This window comes from Haplochromis burtoni, unplaced genomic scaffold (genome assembly GCF_018398535.1).
Source record: "Haplochromis burtoni strain Fernald_Lab_line unplaced genomic scaffold, NCSU_Asbu1 Contig_34, whole genome shotgun sequence".
NCBI classification, from domain to species: Eukaryota; Metazoa; Chordata; class Actinopteri; order Cichliformes; family Cichlidae; genus Haplochromis; species Haplochromis burtoni.
Genome location: NW_024582395.1, coordinates 1,312,339 through 1,326,314, shown reverse-complemented (window position 1 = coordinate 1,326,314; position 13,976 = coordinate 1,312,339).

Below are 13,976 nucleotides of genomic sequence, written 5' to 3'. Positions count from 1 at the left end.
AACAACAGAACGTAGCTGTCAAACAAAACCCAAACAGTCCTGAACCACCACAATATGAAACAGGGAAGTACCGCCGTGTAATCCATTTATTTCAACAAAGTAACTGTATTCTAAATATCACCTTTTTAAATGGTAACTGTAACGGAATACAGTTACTCATATTTTGTATTTTAAATACGTAACGGCGGTACATGTATTCCGTTACTCCCCAACACTGTATTTAGTACATGGGGATCTGCCAGGCCCAGGAGCCGTCGCCAGTCCCATTCGAGGCCTTCCCCAAACCGCAGCTCAATTCATGTCAAAGCATTTACTTTTACCTACTAAAACGCTGTCAAACCGAAAATGAGGACGTGGGCCCAGCTAGTGAAATGGTTAAGCCTACGCTTAATGAGTTTCAGTTGCCAAGATTTTAGTGACATATTGTCCAGACAGTGGTAAAGGGCCAACTGATATAATAGATCATCACTGGCTTGACCCCTCTAATGGAGTATGATGACCTCTGACCTGCTTTTCCACACAAGACATAGCCCTTGTCAACTCCGCTCACAAATCAGCTTTCACTTAATTGCATCACCTCTGAAGAAAAAGTAAAAACTGGCAATGGATCAGTGCCTCCGACCATGTCAGCCTCTTCCGTCTGCAGTCACTGTTTTTGCCAGGATGGAGGATGAATGTGGTGTCTGATGATTATCTGACTGACAGGAAACACTTTTGTCTCTGGGGTTATCTGGCAGCCTACAGAGAAGATGACGTGAGCAGTAGTGGACAGAAAGGCCAATTCACTGGCACTACTTACAACTCTCACTAGGTTCCTGTAGACACATGCACACAGACACGTACACAGAATAATCTTTTCTTGTTATTCTGATTTTGGAAAATCCATCCAAAGTCAAAACTTCCAATGAACTCGTCAGATTGTTGCAGAAAACTGCTACCATTGAGAAGAGTCGTGCATTTTCTTACTAATAAACTAGGGCTGACATTATCTGCACACATGCTGCTGAATTTTATCTCTAATCCTGCAGGTGAAACTGGAAAACATCACCATCCATCACGAGACAGGATGGCGGTTTAGACATTCCCTCCAATCCTGATCTTCCTGCTCCTCCATCTTCACTAAAAGCATTTTTAGACGAGCAAATATGGCTCGTCTGTGAAGCACTTTGTTGTACCTGTGACTTTTAAATGTGCTATAGAAATAAAATTGAAATTGAAATTGAAATTTTAAAGTTTTTTTTTCCCCTTCCTGCTCTTTTGTCCCTCTCCAGTCGCATTCTTCTAGTCATCTATTTTTATGTCGCTTTAGATTCCAGACATCAAATTTCACAGGAGTATTGAGTAATAGGATCCTACAGTGTATACAGAAGCCACTGCAGTGGTCTTGCACATGTTACAGTTGTCTGTATTCACTGTTTACTTTTTAAATCCATGTGAGCTGAGTTTGGTAAGCAAAAGATAGTGTGGGAGCTGAGATAAATATTTTTCACTTCAGCCAGATCACACAAAACTCCTGTATTGGTCTATCTCAGTAGCTAGAAACAGAATAAAACTTCATCACTGTGCACCTGAGCACCTTTTATTTCATATTTTATATGTATAGGCTTACATTTCTTCAGGAATAAAATCTGAGAAATAGGACTTATGAGGTTGCGGTAGAAATTGGCTTTCTGTTGAAGTGCTTCTTTGTTTCAACACATCTACGTCATGTAAGTTGTCACACACATGCAAGGTGTTGTTTGTGTGTTGTGTGCAGGTGTTTCTGAGGGGCTTTTATGATGGCCTGTTTGTGATTTGCTGTTGAGCACACAACCACACACCGCTCATGTTTGCGACACATGTTTACCGCGGTAATTGTGGTCTTTCTGTTTGCATGTGTGCTGGACAGTCGGGCTCGCAAAACCACAGGGGCACCTTTTGTTTGTGGGCAGAAGCGAGGTTTGTCTGGAACTGTTAGTCTGGTGGTTTATTAAAACATCATGTAGGATTACAGTGTTGTACTCTCCGCGGTTCTCATGCACAGGTTGGGAGGTAGGCTGAGTTTCTGGGGTCTGTCTCTTCCCACACACGCTTGCAGGTGGCTCTGGTGTCAACCAGAAACAGCACCCACACGGACTCAGCGCTAGACAACGCAACCTGTAGGGTGGGCCTGTGTTCAGAAGGATCCTTCAGCTCGACGACTGATTAAACCTCTCTTCTTGGCAAGCATCTGTTCTGCTGAAATGTACTTGAGAAAGCATTGAATCCCTGCCAGAGGGAGTTGAGCTGTTTTTGGCCTTTACTTGATGAGATGTGCAAAGACAGCTTTGCTACACCAGATTAATCAAATCTCAATAATTTTCTTTTCGAATTCATCCTCTTGTAATCTCATTGTCACCCACAGGCTAGCATGGATTCACCTCTACGCTGATGTATCTGTCTGAAACACGTGACTAGCATCATTGTCAGCTGCTCCTCTGAGTTAATGAAATGAAGTTTTAAGACTGCTAGAGGAGATTTGCTGACTTTAAAGAGATGCTCTTTTTTACACATAGTACTGCGGCAGGTGGAAGGGCTCACTAATCCTATTAACACAAATTCTTCATCTAATCATCTGAGACAGAAGGTGATAGTAGGATACAAAGAAACAAGGGAGAAAAAAAAAAGCTTTGTATGGGAGACACTCATGCTTTTGCTTTCAATGAAAGTTGTAACCAGAGCTTGTCTGCATGACAAGGTAAGGGAGATGGGATAAATCTAAATGAGTATTGAGTACGCCATGTATTTTTCTTTTTTTCATGTAGTTCTACTCCCTGCAAGAGAAAGTAGTAGAAGAGATCTTCCTTTGAACGATATCCATTTAGAAGTGTATGTCAGGTAATGCCAGTACTATTTCTTCACATGATGTTACAGGCCAGAGCTTTCCAGAGAGTACAGACTATAAACAAGTGTGGGTTGTGTAAGGTCTGCATGGCTCTATTAAAAAGGTTAGAGCAGGACATAACCCTGAGTGCACAAGCGCTTAAAATAAAGATTTAGCTGTGTGGACGGCTCAGGGCACTTTTTACACTGCAGCTTAGATGTTCAGTTTGCCACGAGAGCTGCATTTTCCCTGCTGGTGTTGTTTGTGAGTGCAGGAATTTGCAGGTTAAATCTGAAGCCAAGCTGTGTATGTCTGCCATGTGGTCACATGTCTGCATGCAAGCTTGTGTTCATCTCTCAGTTCAGGCCTAATTCTTTTGCTGTCAGTAAGTCTGAGTTTATGCAAAAAATAACAAATAAAATTAAAAAAATATGTCTTTTGGTGCAGACCTGGTAAATTTTTTTCGTGTGTGTGTGTGTGTGTGTGAGACCCATGTACTCGAGTTGTCTGATTTGGTTTCAGGGACTAGCTGATGTTTTTGAGACCTGCTGCTGTAACTGACAATTCAGTCTTCACACACACCCGCAGACAGACTGTTCGCAGGGACTCAGATATAGACAGATGGTTCACACACACACCCTCCACCGAATCTCCATTCACATGCATGTTCTCCGTTTTGCACAAACTGTATGTCTAACCGATACAGTGAACTTAAATCCACAGTTCATATTGACAGACAGGAGTGGCTCTTGTCACAAATTGAAGGGTTTAAATCCAAAATTGTAATGTTTCTGTATCAGTCAGTGCTTCAGAAATGAGTGTCCTTTATTCCCACCATCTTCCACTTTCATTAGCTTTAAGTCTTTCAGTCTGAATCAAACTGATCTCCACCCTGCGAGCACACCTATTCTGTGAGTCAAAGACAGATACCTACTCATAGGAGTATTTGCAAATGACATGCAAATCATATCTTAACATTGCAGCAACACAAAACCAAACTTTTAATGGGAAAGGATGCAGACAGACAGTCATACAGTTAATAAGTAATAACTGCCAGGTCCCTAGCCTATTATTTGAGAAACTGCAGCCACTCGAGCTGACATTTACCTAAACAGCTTCCCTCATGAGTTATAGCACTTGCAGTCATAACTTAAGGTTTCTATTACCATCTGCAGATTACAAGATGTTCTGTCCTGGTACAAAGTTAAACAAGGTTAGCAGAGCAGAATTCAATTCCAAATTTTGACATTACCGATTCCATTCATGTCTTAGAGCATGACTTCTGCTGCGTAACCACAATCACATGAGATTATTTCAAGACCAACGTGGAGATGATTATACTCTGGCTGCTTTAGACATCGCCTGATTTAGAAACATTGACAGCCAGAAATGGAAACAGTTCAATGTGGCCTGCTACAAATAGAAGGCGTATTCACTTTAAAAAGGAACTGGGGCTCCAAAAATAAACCTTTCCAGTCCTGGTAAGGATAAATCCCCCAAGAAAAGCAGATGGATATAAACAAAGAGACATCTTAGGGGATATTTGCTGTGCTGTCATCCACTTAAAGTCGCACACAGTCCTTCTCTGGCTGCCCTACATTTGCCCTGACAGGTAATCTACTATTCAGGTGAAAGGTGGCTCCAGTAGAATCTGGTTCTCTCTGGTCAGTTCTGAGCCAAAGTAGGATCTAATCTTAACCTGTTGCTGGAAAAAGAACAAATGAGTGATCTCGCTGCTAATAACGGTAACACCACCAACATGTACCTGTGTTTGGATGTGTGATTGTGATGTAAGACTGCAGTCAATAAGGTGGGATTTCTGTTTCAGTTTCCAGTGAGAAGCTGCAGAAATTCAGTTACAGCACATGCTCAAATCACATCGAATCAGCAGCGTCTGACCTTATGGCCACTGTACTTCAATCATCCATTTGGTCAAATCAAATGTGATTTAATTTATTCTACATAAATTCCCCAGCTGCTACTGTATTTCTAGATACATGTCAAGTGAATTGAGTTGTTTTTGGTGGTAGCAAGGAAACAATCAGGGTGATCAAAAAGCATAAAAAAAAAAAAACGTTCCCACGCTGGGTTCTAGGGTTTAAAGGACATATGACAGACATCAGTTGCTTCTGTGCAGAACGTCCCAGTGTTCTTATGGAAAACTGAGTTCACTTTATCCAGTGCACTTCTGCTTTTTAATGTTTTGCTTTAAATGAACAAAAAGTAATAATTCAGGACAAGGAAGAAGAAAAACCAATGCATGCCTCTCTAAATTTGTGCAGAATTGCAGATGAAACTGATTTCAAAGCACTTTTTGTCACTATCTTTACTCTGCTCTTTCATTTCCTCTTGCTTTTTCGTTTTATCTTTGCTTCTTTTTCTCCCGTCAGCCTCTTTTCTTTCTATTTCTGCGATATATACATGTGCATTGTTCACCTTCAGTCGGGCGTATGAGAGGCCTGTTGCTAGTGTCTCTCCTGCATCCTGCTGTTAATCCACTTCCCTCTAAAACATATCCTTTCCCCTTCCACTGATATACTCATACACATGCATGCTTAAACTTCTGCTAATGCACAAAACACACAGAAAGATTATACCCACACACACCCGGGAGACCTGAGTCACTTATCCAAACTTCCTACACATCCAGAATGTGTTTGTGCGTAGGCCTATACATGTGCTCTACGTAGGCGTGCTTTTATAATGGATATATTGTAATATTTTCATTTTCTATCTTGTCTTCTAGTTGTTGTTGTTTTTTTATTGGACTTTTTTTTAGATATAGTGTGAGTAATAGCTCTACCTGCATTTAGTAGTATCAATTTAGAATCTGCTCTCCTGACGGTTTCAATCAGCATATTTCTGCCAAAAAAAAAAAGAAAGAAAGAAACTATTAACACTGCAAAATGACTCACTTTTCGCTCTCGTATTGCATGCTCCGGATGTGTACAAATGCAAGGCATTGCTCGACAGTCTTATTCTAATTTATCAACCTGTTTTGTGGCAAATGTTTATTTTGAGCGGCACACATGCTCACATCTTGGGATCCACAGATCTAGGTCAAACTGAGTGCTTGTATCAAATCGAGTCCAGCTTCAACATGGAAGCAGGTCAGTCGAGCAGTTATATATTGGACCGGATATCTTAACCTACATTTTTTGTTGTGTGTTAATGGTGGGAAAAGTTTGATAAAGCCTGCCATTGAATTCTGGGATGTCACAACGGTTTATTCTTACATTGAGAAGCTCAGGGGTATATACTATGAAATTCTTTCTTACACAAAATATGTTTCATATTCCTTAATATTGCTTAAAAATGTGCGAACTTCACAAACAAGTTGTTTAGATTAACAGATTAGAAAACTATGCGAGCATCATTTGAAAAGGTAACGAATTAATCTTGCACGAGATTAATTTTAATGAAAGTAATAAAAGCACCAACTATATGTGAAATGTGCAAAGCACGTTGCTAATTTCCATCCACAGCCTTCCCTTCTCCTGCACTCACTCCCCCAACTACTGTCTATACACATAATAAAAATGTTCATGGACAATTAGTATGTTTAAAAGACAGCAGTTTCAGTAGAAGGGTAATTAAGACCAGAGCGAAGAACTCCTTTTTTAAAACCAGCTCAAACTCAAAGCAAAGTGGAATACTAAGAATTCTATGTCTGCCCTATAATACAGAAACACTGTAATTAGAGAGACGTTGGGCTTTTAGATGCTTTAGATGAATTGTCTTTTGAGATAGTTCAAAGGCAAGCCGCAGCAGCTGCACTGAGCATTCAAGGCTATTGGATGTGAGCCTGAAGGTGCAGTTGTTGTTTGTATGTAACAGATCCTGTTAGAAAGCATGTCAGAAAGAAAAGAGTGCATGTTTTCTTAAAGTTAGTTCAAAAACCTCCTGTAACATTCAACTGAAGATTTGCAGTATATACCAGGATTGCAATGTGTCAGCGACAGAAATTATACTCTATTATTGCTTTATATTCATATATATTTGCTTATAAACAGCATATAAAAAGCACTATATGGGCAAAAGTACTGAGTCACTTGTACATTACACCTACAGGAGCTGCTCAGTCATGGAAACCCATGCTATGAAGCTCCCAGAGCGCAGTTTCTACGCTGATCATAATGGCAGAGGAGGTTTGAAGCTCTGCAGTTACTGAATCATCAGAGCGTTGGCGACTTTTGCGCACTATGCGCCTCTCCGCTGCGCTCTTTGACATTATGTGGTCTGACACTTGGTGGCTAAGTCGTTGTGGTTCATAAACACTTCCACTTTGCAGCAATACCACTTACAGTTGATTGTGGATTATGTAGGAGGCAAGAAATTTCACAAACTGACTTCTTACACTGGTGGCATCCTATTACAGTACCACGCTTAGATTCAGTGCGCTCTTTAGAACGACCTGTTCTTTTGCAAACATTTAAAAAGGCAGAATGCATGGCTAGGTGCTTGATTTTACACACCCGTGGCCATGGAACTGAAAACAACTGAAATCAAAGATTAAAGGGTGGCTCAATACTTTTGTCCAAAAAGGCTGTGTGTTTAAGAATTCTAAAAAAAAAAAAGATCTAAACCACAAGTGTTGAACTCCAGACTTCGAGGGCCGGTTTCCTGCAGGTTTTAGATGTGTCCTTGATCCATCACAGCTGAGTTAAATGGCTAAATGGCCTCCTCAACATGTCTTAAAGTTCTCCGTTTGATTCAGGTGTGTTGACCCACGGTGAGATCAAAAACCTGCAGGACTCTGGCCCTCGAGGCCTGGAGTTTGACACTCCTGATCTAAACTTTGTTTTTATACAAGAGTTCTATCTTTGACCTTACTTCTTTGCTAACGAGATCATGCAGAGGCATGCATACATCCTCCATGGCCATTATCTTTATTGACTGTATACGTGCAGAAGCAACATGTGTGCAACTGTTGCTTCTAGCATGCCTCAGATCCACACGTTCTGTGTTTCTCTGTTCCTTTAGAGAGAAAAAAAGCAGAGAAATGTGTCATAGTGAAAGTTCTGTTGTTCAAACGGGAAAATCTTGTTGCTGCTTGAGCAGTTCTGAAAACAGTCCCCTCTCACAACAGTAGCATTTGCAAATCCAGACTGATCAGCTGTTTCTATATATAGATCTGAGCTCCATCGAGCTGGATAACCGCAGAGAGCTGTGAGAGAAACTGCAATTACAGAAAAATACTCTGATAACATGACATTTGTGTGGAGCAGTGAGACTTGGAGCAGTACAGAGTAAAGGTTACACAAGGCCTCACTATTTCTCAGTAATTGTCATGATACAATTGAGACACTGACTGATATGACTCCTCATCATAGTAATTTGCATGTGAGTAATATTCTTACAGAAAGCCCTAGAGCACTCTGACTTTCTTTCATGTGAAATCAGATTTGTGACCTTATGATTTGTTTAACTTCTGAGCTGAGAGTGAAAGTGCTGGTGGGGAGCAGTCACTGTTAAGGCTTTTTTTAAAAAACAAAAACAAAAAAAAAACTAGTTCTTGGGTACAGTTCAGCGGGCACCGGTATAATGGCTGGCTTGAAACTGTCAGTGGCCAGCAGGAGTTGCAAGCAAGGGTAAATAAAAAATTAGAAATTAATATATACTTCATTTTTGCATGCATGCTATTGGATACAGTAAATTGTGTCGTTTCCCAGAAAGCTCAGTTCCTAATCTGAAACACCTTCTTCCATATCAACCATTGGTAAGACAATTAAATATAGCGAGACAGAAAGCGAGGTACCTCTTTATTTAAAAGGGTGTCACTTGCCATGAGCACAAAGTAGTGTTTAAAACTCTTCTCTTTAAGTGTTATTTAGGCAGTGATGTATTTTTATTACAAATTTAATACTGTCTTTGTTATGCCATCTTGATATTAACCAAGAGTTCATGGTTATACCACTTGGGCTTAATTACTAATACAAATTGTACCACAGAGATGAGGTCAAGGAAAATATTAATTACACAGCTGTCTTTCTCTTGAGAACCAAAGTCAACCACAAGCGATGGATTAATGTAAAGCTAAATCGTTTCTTGTTTGATAAGCTGCTTGCTATGTCATGTTAATGACTGACTCTGAAAAAAGGACATCTGAAGCAATATCATTCATGTGACTGGATGAATCTAAATGAGAAGAGTGACTGGCATCCTCAATGACTCCTTCAGATTTAGTATTGTGACATCAGACGTTCCTTCAAACAAAGTGTCACCTGCAGGTGCTATAAAGCCATAGCAGAAGTTCAGAAAGGGAATTTACTTTTGCTTATCCATGTGTGATACTGTATCTTGCCAGATTTTTATTTAAGGCCCCAGTCACACATAATATAGCTAAACTGGGGGGGGAAGTAGATTAAGACAGCTTGTGCAATAAATTTGCTAAATAAGCTTGTTGCCTCAGAAATGTTTGTTTTGAAGACAGGGACCAGGTCTGTAACCACTCACAGTTAGTTGCTATCTTCAGAGTGACTTTGGTGCATTGAGACTGCAATAAAACGACAATAAGATGGAGTCTGTCTGTTATTGTATGGGCTCAAGTTCACAATTACATGCAATCTGTTTGTGATAATACGGCAATTACCTGTGATAAGAAAATTGTGAATCTGTTGCCATCTGTTGCAGATCTGTTGCACACAGAAATGGACATTAAAAACAATGTAAATTCCTCCATAATCAGCTGCTGCAGGATGGCAGTTCAACTGTAAAATCTCATCACTGCTTTGTAATCTTGTTTTTGTATAACCAGAATACAACCTGCTGGCAATCGGTTAATTCCAGTCTGAGAGTAATTGCAGTGACTCAGAGTTAGATCGCAGTTGAGGCTCTTGCATGTTTAGCCTCTTGACCACCAGTTGTTTGCTGCAATTAATGCAATAGTTCATTAAATGTAAAAAGATTTCCAAGCTGCAAAAGTACTCAAGTCTGACTGAGCCATCAGTGACTGCTTTCAACCAGAAGTCACTATGGAAAATGTGTATTCACTAACCAGTTAGCAGCTACTTGCTAGACTTTGCTGGTAGCCCCTGCAAAATTGGTTGCTGAAGTGACTCAGGCTTAGAGAACAGTCGGTGACCGCTTTGTTGCTGGAGAAAAGTTTATATTTCCCAACCAGTTGGCGACGCTTTTTCTGAGTTTTACTTGGAGAGTAATCGGTGAGTGCTAGCAGACAACATAGCATTTTCAATCCCAAAAGGTTGATTCTGTTCATCTGGACGTAGCATCTTATCTGGATTATCTGGAAGGGACTTCTTCAGTCTCAGCTGACTGCAGGTTGGAAAATGCTACGTCTAGATGAACAGAATCAACCTTTTGGGATTTATTTACCTGGATGATTGAGCATGCATCTTCAATTTAACAGGCAACTGCAGAAATCTGCTAGCAACAAGTACAAAGAGATTTTTGGTGCAGCACTCTCTTTCCCTAGAGAGCAGAGGTTACCAGCAGGTCACTGACTGCTCTGATTACTCTAAACTTGTCTTAAAAATAAATAAAAGTTGTGAAATATAGAATAGAAACATAAAAATGATGTTTTTGCTGACTTCATAACAACAGAGGTGTTATGTGTTTGCCTATTACTAAGACAGCACCTTGTGTTTTCTCTGCTTGTATTAAGCGTTCGGGTGAAAAACACAACAATTCAACTGATTCCAAAATACCCACTCTAAGCTGTAGCCAAGTTTACTCACTTGCAGCCACGACACCTCATTCATGACATCACTGGCCTTTTGCTGAAACACAATGAAGACTTTGTGAAGCCTAAGCTATTTGTGTCACAGAGGCTAAAAAAAGAGCTGCTGACATCTAAAAATAGAGAGTGCAAACCATAAACAATAGGACTAGGATTCCTGTTATTACAGAGCTTATTCTCCCTGAGAATTGCTAAGATTACAGGAGTTAGGAACAAGGGGAGACGGCGAGGCATTACTGGTGCTGACGTGGTACTTGCTGTCATAATGACTGTGCAGAAAACGAGACTCGGAAACAAACCAGGCCTGACCTTTACTTCAGCGGGAAATCCAGCAACAACTGTGGTGCAAATTTTCTTTTGGAAGCAGCTCAGTTAGGTGGGGGAAATCTTTCTAAACGCAGTCAAACAAGTGCAATATGAGACAGAGCCACCCATCCCACACCAGAATTTTAACATGAGCCTAATACAAGTGTAATCAAAAAGACCCTTCTATTTATAGACTCTGGGAATTTCTACTCAGTAGCTCAAACTGCACCTTTGTATGTGTCTTGCTCTTATCACTGTGTTTTCTGTGAGAAAGAATTATTGTTCTGTGTGATGCCTTTCATCATTCAACCAATCTCAGTTCATATTGGTCTTTCTTTTAACTGTGTATCTCTTTCTCTCACCACTAATGTGCACACTCTCAAACCACAGGTCTTTGTTATCAGCCTTCTGACCATCGCACAATACTGTCTTTTGGAGATTAAAGACTAAATTAATACTTTTTAGCAACTGCGCTGCAATAATCCCTTTCAATCCTGTGTTTTTCCCTCTTTTTCTCCCTGTATTCCAGTCCTTGTTTAATGAGTTCAAAGGAGCCAGCATATGGGCACTCAGATCGGGGATTGTCACCACACACACACACACACACACACACACACACACACACACACACACACACACACACACACACACAATGACAAACACACAAGTCAGGATTAAAATGCAAAGGGTGGAACAATCATTGTGGTAGCATTATTACTCATTAAAGCATATTTCTAGAAGGATTTTGGGGTTTCTATGCATCCAGGGGGATTTGGGAGGGGTAATGCTCTTCAGATTGATTAGCAGCCTCCAGATGTTCTCAGCATTGTCTGACAAACGACAAAACAATCAGAAGGCCTCTTTATACTGTGACTGTATGCATATGAGAAATAATGAATATTATCTAATGTGCTTTAATAAACTCCCTGTGTTTTTGCATGCTTTAACAAAGATTTACAGATTTGGACCGAAAGCAAGAAAAGATGCCAGGACAGGTTAGGACAGGTGGAAGGTTGAAAAAAAAGGAGGGCAAGGAAATCTCTGAAGTGGAAAAAGTGGTATGGGGTGGTCTGTTGACTTTTTAATGCCAGCAGGTTTAAATCACACGACCGATTTAAGATCACCAAGGAGGAAGGCTAACAGTATCTGTTTCAAGCTGTGTCGAATACGTCAGCTTCAAACTATGTATTTTAATCCTAATTGTGCAGGTATGTGGATATTATTGATGCCCTAAAAATAGAACAAACTAACCATGCTTGTGTTGTCTGTGCATCCATCCGTCCACCCGTCTGTCAGTGACAAAGGGGGGGACTAGAGCCTATTCCAGCTGTCATAGGGCAAAAAACATAAACAAAAGAACCTTAAATTAAAAAAAAACCAAACACTAATCCATTTTATGAAGATGATTTTTAAATGTGTGTCTAAACAGACTAAAAACTATATTAGCAGCACATTCAAGTGTTTTGACATGAGCAGAATATGGTTGGATAATATTTTAGCAGATCTCCACCGCATGATAACAATTTATGACTGATTTTTAAACAGCAAATTATCACAGTAGCGTGAGTTCCCTGAGTGCGTTGTCATCAGCACTAATCCACCCAACCCACATCAAACAGTTTCCTTCGCCTCTCTCTTTTTTATCTCGCAGTATCTTTTGTGTTCTTCTCCCTCCTTTTCTCCTGTTTTGCAATATTCAGAATTTACAGCCTTTCTTTCTTTCTTCCTCCTAATTTTCCTGCTTATGCATCCTAAGTCATGTAGCCTACGGGTAAGAACCTGTGTGCACGCCAAAAGAAAAGGAAAAAAAGAGAGTGAGACTAGACCAGGTGTGACATTTTGAAGAACAAAGGTTGTCATTAGCTCCTTTGTAACACGCAGAGGAGCTCAGCAGCTGTGCGGCAATGAGTATTTGCAGCAAAGCACAGCCATAGTAAATCTCACCCAGGCATAAACAGTGATAAAAGTATGTTGTAAAGCAGAGTGAGCAAACTTTGCACAGGTCAGTTTCAGATTTCTGTCAGGGCTGTGAATCACCATGCATGCTGTTTTGATTGTGTGTTAATTGTTGACATAGATGCTACTAGGCAATGTACAAAAATCAAAGAGTGTTCCTTTAGAAAGTCCATCAAGCACAAAGTGTTGCAGGCACAAAGGATTACATGTCGCTCAAAGTAATAAATTGTATATATGAAGTAAAAATGGGTCACTGTGCCAAGCAGCATATGGGTCATCCTTTGTCGGGCAGAGCCACACAGATCACTGTGCTGCACGCTAAAAAGGCCTTTCTTTTTAAGCTTGTCAGCTGGTCACATCTCACATCTCGTTAACTCTCACCCAACAGGTGAGGGCACAGCTGCAAAGTGTGCACACATCTGTCACAGAAAAATAGTGGTGAGGCAGAGAAAAAGAGCGAGGCAGTATGGAAAGGAATCATAAGTGACACAGCTGTCCTCATAATGAATTAGAATATTTTAAAGAAATGTTAGTTATTGTGATTAGTGTGCTAACATGCAAGTATTTTTACATGCAGCATTGGTGATTTTACGTGACCTCTTCACAATGGGCAAAAACAGACTTAAAGTGACAGTAATTTGAAAGATTTCTGCCTGATTCATAAAATGGGTTAAAAAGAAAAATGATCAAAGTTACATATTTAGAAATGAACTTTATTTGGAGAAAATAAGCAAGCTTTAAATTGAAATGGTCTTCTTGTTTTGTGTTTGATTTTTGACAATGGCCCCTTTTCTTGTGTCCCTTTGAAATCCATGTTTAGCTCAAATATCAAAATATATCAATTTTTCAGCCGGGAGAATGTGGAAATCTTCAAAGTTGGTCTTCATTACAGTAAGGGTTAATGTTGTTTCTCACCTTTTCCTTTTCCATAAGTATTTTAACATTTTTCATAGTGCTTTGTGACACTTTCACTTTTTTATGTATTTTTTTTAACTTATGTGGTTTCTTGCATTGCAACTTTCACTGTAATGACAGTGACATTACTTCCATTTACACCCTTTTGACACCTTGTCATTAAGGCATATAAAGCACAATGGAAAGAAGATAAAAGAAAAACTGTGAAAGTTCACGCACACACACACACACACACACACACACACACACACACACACA